The sequence below is a fragment of the Capra hircus genome, chromosome 2 (assembly GCF_001704415.2).
Source record: "Capra hircus breed San Clemente chromosome 2, ASM170441v1, whole genome shotgun sequence".
NCBI lineage: Eukaryota > Metazoa > Chordata > Mammalia > Artiodactyla > Bovidae > Capra > Capra hircus.
This window is the reverse complement of record NC_030809.1, coordinates 4,102,727-4,108,726: the sequence shown is the minus strand read 5'-3', so window position 1 is coordinate 4,108,726 and position 6,000 is coordinate 4,102,727. Positions and strand designations below refer to the sequence as shown.

Sequence of the window (6,000 nt, the reverse complement as noted above, 5' to 3'; positions counted from 1 at the left end):
CAGCTCCTTGTCTGAGACGAGGGAAAAGACATTTTCGGGAAAAAGAAAGGTAGGATGTTTCAAGCAAATAAATATATAAAAATGGAAGTATTTTTAAAAGGAGACAAAAGATAGAAACGGTGATGAGATGACCCCAACTCCTTGTGAAAATGTTTAATGGGACACCAGGATGCCAGGGCATTGGTAATTCCATTGGGACATTAATGGTAACACTCACCTTGTAAGGAATTTGTGGTTGTGGTGACATTTTTATATAGCTGGCTCTGGGGCGGATGGAGTGGATGGCTGTGCCTGGGAAAGCTGGTGAGACACAGTGCTCATGGCAACGCCAGAGCCTGAGGACTTAAAATGGTTTCATAATAAAATCTTTAGAAGGACAGGCACACGGCATTCGACTGCTCGTCACACTGCTCTGAGTCTCAAGGCTACTGTAGTGTTTACTATTTCTCTATATATTCAGTAACCAAACCCCTTCTACCCCCGACAAAACACCTACTAGTTTAGATACATCGAATTTTCCCAAAATCGACTTTGAAAAAGTTCTAACGTTTTTCAGCAGTAACGTACATAGCCTAAACACGCTGGTACTAACGTGAAGATGACAATTCGAAGGGAATTCCCTTTCCAATCCCGGCGTTTCCTCCTTGAGGACACTCCCTGCATCTGTGGATTAGGGAGCCCAGGAAGACCGCTTCATTGACTAGAAAAGCAACTTCTACAGTTCTTTTCGTGAGGCATTCCTGCGTCCTGTGAGGAGACTTCTTAGGAACGAACGTGAGGTAACTGCACACTCTCCGCTCTCTGGGTTTCTCATCATTTCGTCGTCTTCAAAGAAGGGGGTCGTTCTTGTGCTCAACTCGGGAGCGGGAAAGGCCAATCCCCTCCAAAGGCAGACGGGGAGCCGAAGTCAAAACTCAGGGACGGAACCCGAGGACACCGAAGCCACGCCAGCCAAGAAGACTGGAGCCACCCGAGGGGCGCAGGCGTCAGGCGCGCGGACACTCAGCGCCGCCCCGGCGTCCCCCGCGCCGGCCCCGCCCGCCTTCTCGCGCCCCCGCGCGCCCGACCATGGGGAGACGAGTCTCGCGCGCTCCCTCCGCGCCCGCGAGCTGTTGGGGGCGCGGCCGCCGGCGCGCGCAGGGGAGGGGCGGGGCCGGCGTGAGGGATGGGCGCGCGCGCGGGGCCGCGAGCAGGGGGGCGGGGCGGCAGAGCTCGGCGGCTGGGCCTGGAGGACAGCGGTGGCGGAGGCGGCGAGCGGCGGCGGGAGCGGAGCCGAGAAGCCTCGCAGCACGCGGGCGCCAGGAAGGGGGGAGCGCAGAGGTAACGCGGGACAGAACGGGCGGGCGGGCAGCGGGCGCAGGCCCGCTGGACCCCGAGGGCGGGCGGCAGAGACCGCTCGCCCAGGGCGCCGACGCCGCTCCCTGAGAGGAGGGGGCGGGGCGCTCGCGTCCCCGGAGGTGGTGCCCTTTATTTTTTTGTCTGCCTTCCCCGGCCGCTCCGCCCCCTCGTCCCCTTCCCCCGCTGTGAACCAAGCCCCCTGCCCTTCTGGTGGAAGCCGCCTCCGGGGCCCTCTGGCGCGCGCGTGCGCGCGCTCCCGTCCTTGTTTTGTTTGGACCAGGGAGAGGTGAGGGAGCGCTTCCCTGATCGCGGGCCTTGCCTCGCAGCGCGCCTGCGCCGGCGTCCTCCCGCCCGGCTCTGATTGGCTGAGGGCTCGCGCATGCTCCCGAGGCGCGCGGCGGGGCTCCCGTCCTCCCCTCTCACCCCACTCCCTCAGAGGTTTTAGGAGCCGGTTCTAAAGATGCCGGCGGCGGTGACTGGCTGTGGCGGACCCGCCCCCCCCCCACCCTCCCGGGGTCCCCGCCCTCGCCGCCGCTGCCGCCATTACGGAGCTCCCAGCGGTGAGTGCGCGGGGGGCTGGTGCTCCCGGTCCGCCGCCTCCTGCGTGGCGCGCGCGCGGGCGGGCGGGCGCTGCCCGGGTCGCGGCGTCGGCCTTCCGGAGCCGGAGCTCGCGCTGAGCCCGCTGCCCTTTGCCTCGCTGGGTTCATCCCGGCTCCGCTCTCTTGTCTTCTCCCAACCCCCCGCCTTGTGCTCGGCGCCCCCCGCCTTTGTCTGCTGGTCTTTCCGCCCGGATTTTCGGGCCCGGCGCAGAGTCAGCTGTTTGCGCCCCTGAAAAGCCGCTGCCGCCGCTACTGCTGCTGCTGCTGCTGCTGCTGCCGCCGCCACCCGGGACTCAGCTTTCGTTTTTACCCCCCTTCCCATGGCTTTCGTCGAGCTTGTGACTCACTGCTCTTTAGACGAGGTGGATTTAGTTAATACAGTCAAGCCTGTGAGTAGGAGCGTTTGTAAAGAGCTGGAGGCAGGAGGGGTGAAGTGAGGCCCCAGATCAGAGGGTTTTGTTTTTTTTTAAAGAATTGACGGCTAGTCTATGATCGAAACAGGGCTTCCCTTGTAGCTCAGTTGGTAAAGAATCTGCCTGCAGTGCAGGAGACCCGGATTCGATCCCTGGGTCGGGAAGATCGCCTGGAGAAGGAAATGGCAACCCACTCCAGTATCCTTGCCTGGAAAATCTCCTGGACAGTGGATCCTGGTGGGCTGCAGTCCATAGGGTCGCAAAGAGTCGGCCACGACTGAGCGACTAACACTATGATTGAAACACCTCTGAGGGACAGTCCCCCCGCACAGAGGACGGCCAAGGTGAACTTGACCCCTCTTTCCATGTGTACCTTTCCTACTGCGGTTATGCTTCCTGACCTTACGTTACATTGAAAAGTGACGGTCTGGTTCGAAGTGCCCCTGGGAATTCCCCTGGGGCTTAACGGACAAGCTGATTTGTCTTAGAGTGAAGCTAGAGGTGGCTAGTTTGACTTTGTTTAATCTGGTATAGATGTGAAGCTGTACGAAGTTTTAAAATTTCATTGCTCTCTTCAGAAAATTTAGTGCAGCATGTTTCAGAGTAGAAGTAACATTTTTAGAGGGTATTTTTGGCCTTGTCGAATTGGAAGATTGAGGGCGAGAAGTTGGAGGAAGCTCCTGAACTCTTCGTGTATAGATGAAAACGCTCAGTCTTCAGCCAGTTAGATTGTCCTTATCTTAGGAGGAGGTACCGGTATTGTCCAGAACATCTGTGTCCGAGACAGATACTAATTAAGTAATACTGATTTATTTGAAATATAAAAGTGGAAAAAATAGTTTCCAGCAAATTATAGGCGTACGTTTTGTGACATTACTCCGTGAGTTTGAATATAGTGAAAGACTTTAGATTGGGAACAATTTAGTGTAATCAGTGCAAGGCTAATGACATTATACTATGTAATGTACTGGCAGACGTTTTACAGTAAAATATGAAATAATAGTACTTTCCCTAAAATGCATGTTTTCAAGGATATCAGAAAACTGAAATACATTGTTGAACTCCTTATTTTTCTAGTGCTTGCTCTTAAGGTAGAGAAAGTAAATTAAAACTCTGAAATTATGGACTTTCTACTTTTACAACCTTTTGTTTATTGCCTGTATTTAAACAGCTTAGCACTTCCCTTGACAAAAGCAGATCTTTGTATTGTTCATCTGACATTATACTTAGAAAACAAAAACAGGTTAATGACCACAGGAAGTCCATGCACACCACAGGTAAACTGAGATTGGTTTGTCACATGTAAGAACCCAGATGAAAAACTTCAAGTTTCGTTTATTCTTTCACTTTAACAAATATTTGTAGAGCACTTGTTTGGAGCCTAGTATGTTTCTTGGGCAGGAAGTATAGGGCAGTGAATCAGCCAGATAAGACCCCTGTCAGGGAACAAGTGTGGCAGTCTTAAAAGTCTGATTATTCAGAAGCGCAGCATCAACAGTTAAAGTAATAGGTACTTGTTAAGGCAGTTGTAGGTTAACCATCCAGATAGTTTTGTCAGCTGTGTGATGAACCATGAACTGAGGAAATAAGTCATTAACCAACCTATTATAAAGAGAGCCTTAAGTTACATGACCTTTATTAAGGAAATTCAGAGCTGAGGCAAACATTTCTTAATGTTTATATTGTTTTAAATTTTTATTTTTTAAGTGTTTTTCACATGTGTTGAACATAGAAATAAGTACTGCCAGGTGTCATTGTTGGTTCAACATTTGCCCCTCAGTTGTTTTTTTGTTTGTTTGTTTTTGGCCGCACAGGACTTTTGTTGCTGGGTGCGGGCTTTCTCATCGTGGTGACTTCTGTTGTGGAGCACCGGTTCTAGGCATGTGGACTCAGTAGTCGTGTAGTCGTGCCCTGCAGCGTGTGGGATCTTCCAGGACCAGGGATCCAACCAGTGTCCTTGCATTGCAGGACAGATTCTTAACCACTGGACCACCAGGGAAGCCCTCCCCCCATATTTATGCTGCACCCGCTATGTATTGGGCATGCTACTAGGTACTGGGAATGCAGTGATGAATTAGTTCTAGCCCTTGAAGTACTTACATTCTGCTGGGAGAGACACATAATAAACAAGCAAATAGACATATATTGAGTTACAAGCGGTGTTAAATGCTATAAAGAAACCTGAAGAAGAAAAAGAAGTATGGGAGGGCTTTCTGAGGGGGTGACACTGTACTGAACCTGATTGAAGTATCTAGGGAAAGAATGTCACAGCATGCGCAGAACACACACTGAGGACCAAAAGGTCTGAGTGTCTGGAGGCAAGAGAGGAGAACGATGGGGAGGTTGAAGCAGGAGAGTGTCCACATCTGTTATTGTGGTGGATGCATCCAGGAAGCTTGGCAAACCAACTTATTTTTCACTTATTCCACCTGGGCATACTTCTTACCTGACCTAATTTAAACTGATATTCTTGTCCTCGGGTCAGTGATGTCGGGTGTTGATGGACCATGTACTTGTTGCCCTGGTTTTAGTCAATATTATCATTTTTGGCATTGAGAATAACTTCTTTGCACCCCCACTCCCTTTCTAAAACTTGTTTTAATTTTGAGCAATTAGTAAATATAGAGTTGACTGGAAAGGCTTTGACATTTTTTTAGTGTTTTATTTACAGGGAGAACATATATTCTTTTAAAACATGTTCTATAAAAAGAGACTCCTGAAGGTTTTGTTAATTTCACAGTATCATTTTCAGCCTAGCTAGTATTATCATGGGTTAAGAAAGGAATTCGCAGTATCACTTTACCAAGAATAACCTGATCGTGAAATTGTGCTTCTGAATGGTATTTACATGTAAAAGTATCATCAGATTTGTGGGGTTTTTTTAATCAAGGAAAGTATATTACTGTGTAAGTGCTAGTTGGATGAGTAAGCAAGTTTATGTATTGAAATTTTTCCAAGATAGACTTTTAGCTTTCACAAACCTAAATAATGCCCTCAAGCCCATAGATTAGAAAACAAAATTTTTTTCACAAGTATATTTGTTTTTTATTAAATTTATTTATTTTTAATTAAAGGATAATTGCAATATTGTGTTGGTTTCTGCCGTACATCAACATGGATCAGCCATAGGTATGCATATGTTCCCTCCCTCTTGAGCTTCCCTGCCACCTCCCGCTCCATCCCACCCCTCTAGGTTGTCACAAAGCCCCCAAAAAACAACTGTTTTTATTTCTGTGTTTTATAGTTTTTGACATAAATTTCTATATGCACATTTTAAGTAGTCTTTGTAACAGTTAATAACTATTACCTGACAAATTGAAAGCTCTTAAATCCCTAGACAAGTTTAGAGCTTAAAGTAGAAGTTGAATGACTAGTCTCCTCTTGCCCAGTTCTTCATTAATGTTCATTAGCACAAAGATCTAAACACCTAACTGATCATTTTCTTTTCTTTTGGGGAAGTTTTTATTATAAAGTGTCCTTGATTCTCAGGTGAGATAGGGGGAGCAGAGGGTATTAAGCGATTAGGTAAATTTGAGTGATCTTACATAGATTTTATTTTTCAATATTTAATTTTGTTCTTTTGTGCTAATTTTGCTTAACATTAAAAATAATGACAAGGTCTTAGAAGCATGCTTAATCTCCTAGGTGAT

General features: G+C 48.4%; 1 protein-coding gene across 5 annotated transcripts in view; it reads left to right on the top strand.

Annotated features, from left to right (window-relative positions):
- The window catches only part of HP1BP3 (heterochromatin protein 1 binding protein 3), a 36,814-nt gene continuing 32,011 nt past the window's right edge, over positions 1,198 to 6,000 (top strand). For 3 of the 5 annotated variants that reach the window (XM_018055122.1, XM_018055116.1, XM_018055091.1), the window contains exon 1: positions 1,198 to 1,320. The gene's annotated coding sequence lies outside the window, so the exon portion shown is untranslated. Of the gene's footprint in view, positions 1,321 to 1,878; positions 1,899 to 5,424; positions 5,480 to 6,000 lie in introns of those variants that run through there. The other 2 variants (XM_018055100.1, XM_018055109.1) reach the window with 2 other exon arrangements.